Genomic DNA, 10,690 nt, shown 5'->3' on the forward strand with positions numbered 1-10,690 from the left:
TGTTTCAACTCCAAGATACCCCTTTCCCATCAGGGTATTCACCCCACACTCTCCATCCAGGGGCAGTGGTGGAAGAGCGGGGAGAACCCGTCAGTCGACCGTCACACCTGCCTCTCAGTAGCGAGAAGGCATCCGAGAGACATGAGGAAGCTCGGCCAGATCTGGGGAAGGCAGGGGGGAGTTTTTCCACCCACCGCGTTTCCTCTGGGGTCTCTGCAGAACCTGCTTTTAATGTCCCGCTCGATGGTGCTGGATCTGACCCCCGGCCCTGAGTCCTCTGTGGGTGGGAGCCCAGAGCTGGGGCAGAGAGAGGCCCCCCTCCACACACAGCCCCACACCCAAGGACCTCTGGCCTGGGGGGACTCATTGTAATGGGGAGGTCAGTCTCCAGGGCTCCTCCAGACCTCGCTCTCTCTGCTGAGGCTGCCAATGAGGTAGCGCCCAGGGGGATGGGGGCATCTTCTCCCCTACGGCCTTAGCTGGGACCCACCAAATGGACCCCACAAGCAGGCTTCAGCTGGGGTCGCTCTTCCACCCCCATGGAAGTGGCTCTGGACCGTAGCTGCTGCTGAGGCAGGTTCATAGGAGGCACCTGTGAACGGGGCAGCCTGACCCACCCAGGGGATGACACGGGGGGCACCCAGGGATCCCCCCTTCCTTGCAATTCCAAACATCACAGTGTGAGAGGAGGGGGATCCCCACCCCTGACTCCCTGATACCCCCTCACCCTCGCTACAAGCCTCTCAGCAAGGAGAGAAGAGGTTGTTATCTGCGGGGGACTCCAGCCTGGGGAGAATCTGGAGAGAGAAGAGAAGAGAAGAGAAGAGGTGAGAGCTCCAGGGAGGGGATGGGGGTGCAGAGGGATGGAGGGATGCTGGACGGGGGGATCTCCAGACAGACAGACAGAGGGATGCGGGCCGAGGGAGGTCACTTACCCAGCACAAGCAGAAGGAGAGTTCGTGCCATCCTGAGCTGGTTGCTCTGGGGTGGGAGCTGGGTTCTCAGCTCAGCCACCGCCCCGTCTGGGTGCAGGGAGCGGGACGGGCCCTTCCCCTCTGATGGAGGCAGAGGAAGTCACAGCCTTAGGCTCAGTCACCGCTCAGCTCAGAGGGCCATTACACTTTAAAGTAAGAGGACTGCAGTTACAATGCAATGTGTATCCCTCTTTTGTATTTATATAGGGCTCATGTTGAAGGAGATATTTGTCCACCCACTCTGTTCCTGTGAGACACTAGGGCAAATTCTCCAAAGTCAAGTGAGTTACACCAGATGTGAATTTGGTTCAATGTCCCTTTGTAACATCAGTATCCAAGCTTGTATCCCAACTTGATAATCACTCCATAGGAAGGATAAATAAGTCTTTAATTTAAATACTCAGATCCTCAAACCATGAGCCTCGGATTTATATTGCATATTAGACAAAAAGCGCACAATAAAAATCATATCGTATGAGGTGATCAGGTCCCTCATTCACATTAATTGCTGTATTTCTATGTCTTGCTATCACTGTACACTGAGTTGAGTACGTTGTGAAATCAGTAACTTGAATTATTCTTTTATCCTTGTGAACCATCAAATAATATTTCCTGAATTGTTTCAGGTGCTCCGATGGTCCAGTGAAGCACAGTCTAGAAATTCCATTTGAAACATCCATGTTTGCCAAGAGAAACCAAAGCTACCAGTAAAATTCTATTCAAGTATCAGGGGAAATGAAGGTGTATTAACTGTATGGTGATCACAGTTAACAAAAATTCTCTCTCTCTGTGTCCCCATACACATCTATCTATCTAATCAAATTTATTGTACTATCTAGGTATTCCAACAATAAATAAATCCAGACTGATCAAGTGCATAGTGTCTCAAAAAAGTAGAATTCACAGAATAAACTAAATTGGTTGAGAACGATTTGTGGACATAATCTTCCTTGTACGTATCACTTTCATAACCTTTAACATTTTGAAAACAGCCTCCACCAGGCCCAAAGTGATAGCTATCCACAAAAGCACCACATTTCAGAGGCACTTCACTATTCTAACGCCTGTGAGTGCATGGAAACGTTAGAATTTACACTCACGAAACTCAATGGGCTCAAGATTCAATGGAAACATGGACACTGCTTATGTGAATCAGTGAGTGACCACTTACAATGATCTTTATGTGAATATTAGGTAAATCAGATGGCACAAAATCTTAACCAGTTCCATGTTATTTTATGAAGCGATATTAATTGTACATAGCACATCCGTATGTTTTAAGTCCATTTGGTAGACTGGATGCTAATCTACTGTAAATTGGCAGTGAAGGTCTGGCCCTAGACAGCAGGCAAGCCTCAAAGGGTTTGAATGTTGGGTTAAGATAAAATTCTGGACAATGTAGGGTGAAATCCTGGCCTCACTGAAATTAAGTTCTGTCGTTGACGTCAGTGGGGCTAGGATCTTCTTATGATTTTTAATGTCTGTCTCACAATATTTGTTCCTTTTCTTCAAATCTCAACTGCTTGAATCAACAGATCAGCTTTCATATTTTCTTTTACATAATCATTATCCCTCTCTCTTTGGTAGTTCTTTTCATCCATAGATCACAAAGCACTATATAAAGGAGGTGAGAATCATTATCCCCATTTTACAGATGTGGAAACTGAGGCACAGAGAGAAGCCATTTGTTAGGGGGCTTATTCCTTCACCCACTTACTTCCCTGGTCCTTCTCGCATGAACAGAGAGCAACAATACCCGAAGTCCAAAGGTGCAAACAATTCAATGTTTATTGGGGTGAACTTCCAGCAAGCATGATTCCACTTTCCTTCCTTAGTGTCCCTCTTCCCAGCTCTGATACCACACAGCCTTACACCTGTGTCCCTGTTCCCGTTCCTGCCCTTAGCTAAACATGATTCCAATTTCCCCATCCCTGTTCCCATTTCCCACTGCCCACTCACCCACCCACCCACTCACTTCCTGATGGACTGCAGACTATACAGCCCCCTAACACCATTACTTGCCCAAAGTCACCCACCAAGCCAATGGCAGAGGCAGGAACAGAACTAAGAAAAGGAGGACTTGTGGCACCTTAGAGACTAACCAATTTATTTGAGCATAAGCTTTCATGAGCTACAGCTCACTTCACTCTCCTAGTTGCAGTCCAGTCCTCTTGCCACCAGGGCATACTCATGGTTACAGAGAAAAGCATAAAAACACCCTACAGACTCAAAAACCAGACAGCAAATCAAAAGAACCCAACATTTATTATTTAAAGCCAATCTCATGATTTCTAACGACGTCTCCTCTCCTTGCTGGGATGCTCGCAGCGAGGGTGAGGGGGTATCAGGGAGTGGGGATCCCCATCCTCTCACACTGTGATTTTAAAGGTGAATCAGGACTAAGATTCTGGATTCAGTTTTGACATCATCAAAATTTTGTAAGGTATTCTCACATATTTTCAGTCCAAACCGGCAGAATCCGTGTGAAATCAATTTTCCAAAATTTTGGAATGCCCGTGTACTAAAAACAAAGAAAAAAAAAGCCTACAAAAATACCCATCTGGGTTTTTACCCAGTCTGGAACTGGAACCGGAACTTTATTCTGAATCCCCTTCAAAATCCACTGGGGTCTTGATTTGAGGTTCCTGTGGGTTTATCTTACCTTGGTTTGGAAGGGTTAAATTTTTATCAGTAAATGTCGGGAAATGCCAGTTTTGCCAGGCAGAATGTCAACCGACCAAAAAAACCAGTTGTCATTAAATAATTATTCTCTGACCCACCTTGTTGTCTGACACGCCACAGTAATTTCCCACAAGTGTGAAAATAGAAATAGACAATATTTTTTTAAAAAATGCTTACAAATAAACCTTGATATTCTCTGTCAAAATTATAAAAAATAAAAATTGAATTCTGCCAAGCCTATCGATATCTCTATCCTCTCCACAGGCCAGGCTTTAATAGAAATAAATAATTGGCACATGTGCAATTTGTTTCATTTTAAATTAAATACAAAGTAAGAGGATAACAATGCATAAGGGCTGGATTTTGAAAGGTATTTAGGTGCTTAGTGGGGTTTTAAAAAGTATCTAGGCCCTTAAAACTCATAGAAAATCCCATTAGGCACCTAAATACATTTAACAATCTGGCTGTAAATGTTTAAGGATGTGAGACACTAAGGACCAGATTGTTAAAGGTATTTAGTCACCTAACTCACTTTGATTTCCATTAGAGTTAGGCATCTGATTACCTTTAGACTTCTGGCCCTCAGGGATTGTTGTTGTTTTTTCAGTACCCTATCAACTTTGGTATATCTTCCATGTGCAGACTCATTTTTCTTTCACCACATTTTCTGTGACAGCCAATGACCTCCAGCACATTTTGAAAAACATCGCTTCCCTGAATACATGTCTCAGGGCTTCTTTTACCTCTGGGTTCCTCAGTGTATAGATGAAAGGGTTCAACAGGAGTGTGACAATAGTATTCAAGACGGTGACTATTTTGGTCAATTCCAATGAGTTCTGCATGGAAGGGCTGACATGTAGGAAAATGGTCGAACCGTACCAGATAATCACAACTGTGAGATGGGAAGAGCAAGTTAAAAAGGCCCTTCTCCATTCCTTATCTGATGGGATTGTCAGTACAGTGGAGATGATGTAAATGTAGGAGAGCAGGGTTATGACACAGGAGCCCAGGAGGACGATGAAGGAGATGATAAAGGCCACCAGATCAATAAGGTAGGTATCTGTGCAGGAAAGAACTATCCACGGTGCTATGTCCCCAAAAAAGTGATGGATGACATTAGGGCACAGAAGGACAACCTGGTGATCAGAAATGCTGGGACAGAAATAGCCAGGAAACCACACAACCAAGAGCCAACAGCCAGCTGAGCAGTCAAGGTGCTGTTCATGATGGAGCTGTAGAGCAAAGGATAGCATATAGCCAAATAGCAATCGTAGGCCATGACAGCCAAGAGAAAATCTCTGTGCATCCTAGGGAGAAAACAAAATACATCCGTAGGACACAGCTGACGAAGAAGATGGATTTGCTTTGGGACACAAGGTTGGCAAGCGTCTTTGGGATACAAGCTGTGGTCTGCCATACCTGCGGGAAGGAGAAATTGCAGAGAAGGAAGTACATTGGGGTGCGAAGGGGACGGCTGGTTGCCACTAGGACTATGATCGCCACATTTCCTGTGACAAGGAAGAGCACAAAGAGCGAGATCTGCAAATATTGGGTCGCAGGGAATCCCAGGAGAATAAATTCCTTCACACTGGTGTGATAGCCCTTTTCCAGTGCGGTCAGCTGTTTTACCTGCCAAAACAAATGAAGACATGAAATTAAACTGATTAAACACAACCGTGGCTTTGTGGGTTACAGATGATTTTGATGCACAGAAAGAGCAGATAATTAAAAGAGGCAGGAAATAATGGTTTAAGGCTGAAAATATCCTACTGCTATTACATTTCTGGAGCCTTCCTGCTCACAGGGTGAATTTAAGCTTGTCCTAAATTTTCCTGTGGAAACTTTTTTTCCAGTGGAAAGTGGCTTTTGGACCAAAAAGAAACTTTCAGGATAGAAATTCCATTTTCAGGTGTTCCTTGAAAAACACAATTTTTAGTTTTTGTCAATGAAACATGTTTTTTCCACGGTCAGCATCCAAAGCCCAAGACTGATTTTATTTTAATTGATATTTTTGTTGTTTTAAATTGAAAATTTTCAAATACAAAAAGTTGTTTTCTGTGTGTGTGTGGGGGGGGGGGTGGGGGTTGTCCTTTTGACAAAACCCTGAAAAATTTCAACAGAAAAAAACAACATTTTTCTTGTAGATTCTTCAGGATTCAGGAGCCAAATCATTTTCAAATGAGACCTATGGGTGTTAGGCATTCAGCACAATCTGTGATTCCTTTAGAAGTGAACAAAACCCCATCGTCTCTTTTGAAAATCCCTGCTAAATAGGGTGAGCTTTTCAAAAGTTCTCAGTATAGGCCTATTTCTGCTCCCGAGGAAGGAAGTCAATAGGATTTTTGTCATTGAGTCAGTGGGAGCAAACTTAGGTCAATACTGAACACATGAGATTTGTACCTGTCAATTTCCTTCCTACAATGCAAGAGGACCTTTAATTCTTTTTGTGCAGAAAGTCTCAGGTTCTAAGCCTGCTGAAGTCCCAGGTTGGAGTGGGGATGTTATACAAAGTTGCAGTTCAGAGGACAGCTACTCAATTTTGGAGCATAAATAACCATTTACATCTATAAACCAGCATTCATTTTGGGTGGTTGAAAATGAGTCAGTTGCAACCTCCTTTGACCAATTGATATTGAGGTGTGCAAGGTCATGCAATGCGCCAATTACAGCAAAGCTCAGGGCCAGAGAGGACCAAAGAACAAAAGGAAGCAATTTTCCTAAAAAAAAAAAAAAATCAAAAAATGCATCCCTTTTTTATCAGAATTTTAAATTCTGATGAAGAATTTCCTCAAAACTGTGAATTTCAAACATTTTTGACCAGCTGTGCCAGGAGTCTGCAATTCTTCTCCCCGTTTAGTCATTCGAACATACTTCTCGACCAGAACCGTTAATAGAACCCAGGAGCCCTGATTCTCAGCCCCTGCTCTGCTCAAACCACTATCCTAACTCACCTCAAAGAATGGGAATAGAACCCAAGTGTACTGATTCCTGTTCCTTTGATAGAACAGCTATTCTACGCATCCCTAATGGAGCTCAGCACAGAATCCAGGTACCCTCACTCCCACACAACAGACCGCAAGCCCCACAAATACAGCAAAACTGTAATATGCCGAGTTTCTAAAACACCTTCAGAAAAAAATATCAGGTTCCCAGTGCTGGCCAAAAGTTTCCTTCACAGATGGATTAATGCTGAGGTCTCAAATTTGAGGCATTCAGAATTAGAAGCCACTTTTGAAAAAGTTGTCCCTTCCTTGAAATCTAACAATGACTTTTACAGTGAATATTCTGAATTTTTGTTTGATTGCTTGTTTTGGGTGTTCTGATTTTTCATTTTTCATAACCTAAATTTAGTCCCCCTCCCTATTTGGATTTGAATTTGCAAAAGATCCGAAAGGAGTTATGAAATGTAATGGAGTTGGGTGCCTAACTCCCTCAGACACCTTTGAAAATCCCAGCCTTAAATATTTTGTATCGAAGTCTAATCAACACGGGCAATCAACAACTATATTTTCTCCCTCTTCAATATAAACCATTTATTTTGTTATGAATAATATCCTATGAATAACATCTAATGCCCTGATTCTGCAAACAGTTAATACATAAATAAACTTGCATATATAGACATATATAAAATAAAAATGCCTAAATTTACTCACATGAATGATTCCTTTGAAGTCAAGGGTTCCACTCACATGAGTAAAGTGAGGAAAATAAGTAAAATTTTTAAACATTTTTAAACAATGGAACTTACTGCAACTCATCATTCAGCAAATCTTCTCACTGGGCAAACCTTCAGCTGGTGTGAATTATCAATAGACAGGGCTGATGAGAGAGGGAAGGTGGAACAATTGTACTGAGGTCCTGAGCTCAGTGCCCCCGCAAAACTATCTATTTAGGGTGAAATGGGAGGGGGAAAACATAATTTACCGGGCCTCCAAATTTCTCTCAGCAGACCTGTCAATGGAGCTACGATTATTTAGACCAGCTGAGGATCTGGCTCTTTGTATTCAGTCTCCACTGATGGAAAGAGCAAATTTCCAGAACAGTTAAAACACCTGATTGACAAAATCTACTTGCCTGCCCTTTATCATGATGAAAATGATGAAAACAGCCGTGATATTCTATTTTCTCCATAAAAAGGACTCATCTCAGCTGAATGGTAGAGTTAATCTTTTCAAGACTTTCCTTGTACCAACGAGACCTTATTGGCTTGCAGGGAACTGTATGCCTTTCACAGTAAATTATGTTAAAAATATGGAATTCCTTTAAAAAAATACCTTGTTTGTCAGGTAGTGAACTGTAAGCACTCAGAACCAAGTTGGACACTAAGATGACGATTGATTAGATAGATAGGATAGGATTAAAGTTCAAAATGATCTGGACAAACTGGAGAAATGGTCTGAAGTAAATAGGATTAAATTCCATGAGGACAAATGCAAAGTACTTCACTTAGGAAGAAACAATCAGTTGCACATATACACAATGGGAAATGACTGCCCAGGGAGGAGTACTGTGGAAAGGGATCTTGGGGCCATAGAGGGTCACAAGCTAAACATGAGTCAGTAGTGTAACACTGTTTCAAAACAAAGAGCAAACATCATTCTGGGATGTATTAACAGGAGTGTTGTAAGCAAGACACAAGAAGTAATTCTTCTGCTCTATTCTGTGCTGATTAGGCCTCAATTGGCGTATTGTGTCCAGTTCTGGGCACCACATTTCAGGAAAGATGTGGGCAAATTGGAGAAAGTCCAGAGAAGAACAACAAAAATGATTAAAGGTCTAGAAAACATGACCTATGAGGGAAGACTGGGGAGAGGGGGAGAGGGAAAGGGCTTGTTTAGTCTGGAGACAAGAAGACTGAGGGGGGACGTGATAACAGTTTTCAAGTACATGAAAGGTTGTTACAAGGAGGAGGGAGGTAAATTGTTCTCATTAACCTGTGAAGATAGAACAAGAAGTAATGGGCTTAAATTGCAACAAGGGCAGTTTAGGTTGGACATTAGGAAAAACTTCTGAATTGTCAGGGTAGTAAAGCACTGGAATAAATTGTCTAGGGAAGTTGTGGAATCTCTATCTTTGCAGATTTTTAAGAGCAGGTTAGACAAACACTGTCAGGGATGGTCTAGATAATACCCTTTTAACAAAGTTAAAATAATTTTCTAACCTCAGATCAGGTTAGGTGGTTGCTTCAGATATTGATGGAAAATACAAGGTCTTTGGGAGAGGAAGAGTTATTTTGTAGATTTGCAAACTCCCTTATGATTAGTTCTCCACAGAATGTTTACATCCTTTCTGAGGTCATATGAAAAAGTCACACATGAGGTACTTTCTCAGGAACAGTTTATGATCCCATGGGTGGCTGAACTTTCTGTTCAGCTCACAGTTGCTATCATGCATTACATTTGTTCTTGTTCACATTTGCTTGTACTAACAGAAGAAACTTCCAGTATGGGCAGGCTGTTCCCATAACTGCTTCTGCATGTGGCCTCTTACAGCTCTTTCTGAAGGACGAGCATTTGGTGAGGATTACCATACACTCGAGACTGAGACAGTCAGGTTTATTCATTCAAATCTTTCTTTGAACCAAAAGCAAGGCCCTGCACGTTACAATTACCATAAAAGCAATGAATGACAGATATACAGAAAAAGATATTGCCCAATTACCTTCTCTTGGGGGCTTAGTCGCTCTCGATTTCTCCTATGAGGGTCTGACTATTCCCTTACACTCTAGCATATTTATACCTTTACACGTTATCTGACCGTCCAATCAACATTAAGCATTGTGTCTTACCTAACCCATAGTATATACATGTGCAGGCTTCAGTTTACAAAACTTTGTCTGTCCAGGCTACTTTTATGTCATCGTGTCCCTTTTCCAATTGGTTTATTTACTTGGATCGTACCACTCAAATATAGGGACTTTTCTGTTTTTCACAATATAGGGACTTTTTGGCAATACCTTTTATGTATTCTACTGATTAACTTCCTTTTATCTATGTCCTTCAACACAGTAGAAAACACCCTTGTCTTACCCAGCCGCTGTAAGCATTCTTTAAAGAAGTCTCTCCACACGGACGAATTTCTCAAGCAACACTCATGTCAAGCAAAGACTTGGCTGAAGCCAGTGAGCTTAGCATAAGTATTACCCTGGCCTGTCCACATTTCTTCACCAGACTAGACCCATGTGTAGGACTCTTCCAACACCAGGCACTGGTCACTGTTACAGATGCTTTCCTTAGACTCCAACAACAGGGTGCAAACTGGTGACAAATGCAATGTTGATATTTCTCCACCTGTCAAGGTTCCTCCCCCACTCTGAACTCTAGGGTACAGATGTGGGGACCTGCATGAAAAACCTCCTAAGCTTATCTTTACCAGCTTAGGTCAAAACTTCCCCAAGGTACAAAATATTCCCCCCGTTGTCCTTGGACTGGCCGCTACCACCACCAAACTAATACTGGTTACTGGGGAAGAGCTGTTTGGACGCGTCTTTCCCCCCAAAATACTTCCCAAAACCCTGCACCCCACTTCCTGGACAAGGTTTGGTAAAAATCCTCACCAATTTGCCTAGGTGACTACAGACCCAGACCCTTGGATCTTAAGAACAATGAACAATCCTCCCAACACTTGCACCCCCCCTTTCCTGGGAAATGTTGGATAAAAAGCCTCACCAATTTGCATAGGTGACCACAGACCCAAACCCTTGGATCTGAGAACAATGAAAAAGCATTCAGTTTTCTTACAAGAAGACTTTTAATAAAAATAGAAGTAAATAGAAATAAAGAAATCCCCCCTGTAAAATCAGGATGGTAGATATCTTACAGGGTAATTAGATTGAAAAACATAGAGAACCCCTCTAGGCAAAACCTTAAGTTACAAAAAAGATACACAGAAATAGTTATTCTATTCAGCACAATTCTTTTCTCAGCCATTTAAAGAAATCATAATCTAACACATACCTAGCTAGATTACTTACTAAAAGTTCTAAGACTCCATTCCTGGTCTATCCCCGACAAAGACAGACAAAAGACAGA

General features: G+C 42.3%; 1 pseudogene; it reads right to left on the bottom strand.

Annotated features, from left to right (window-relative positions):
• Positions 1 to 743: 743 nt before the first annotated feature.
• LOC144274085 (olfactory receptor 6F1-like) lies at positions 744 to 9,437 on the bottom strand (annotated as a pseudogene).
• Positions 9,438 to 10,690: the final 1,253 nt, after the last annotated feature.

The sequence above is a fragment of the Eretmochelys imbricata genome, chromosome 14 (genome assembly GCF_965152235.1).
Source record: "Eretmochelys imbricata isolate rEreImb1 chromosome 14, rEreImb1.hap1, whole genome shotgun sequence".
Taxonomy (NCBI): Eukaryota; Metazoa; Chordata; order Testudines; family Cheloniidae; genus Eretmochelys; species Eretmochelys imbricata.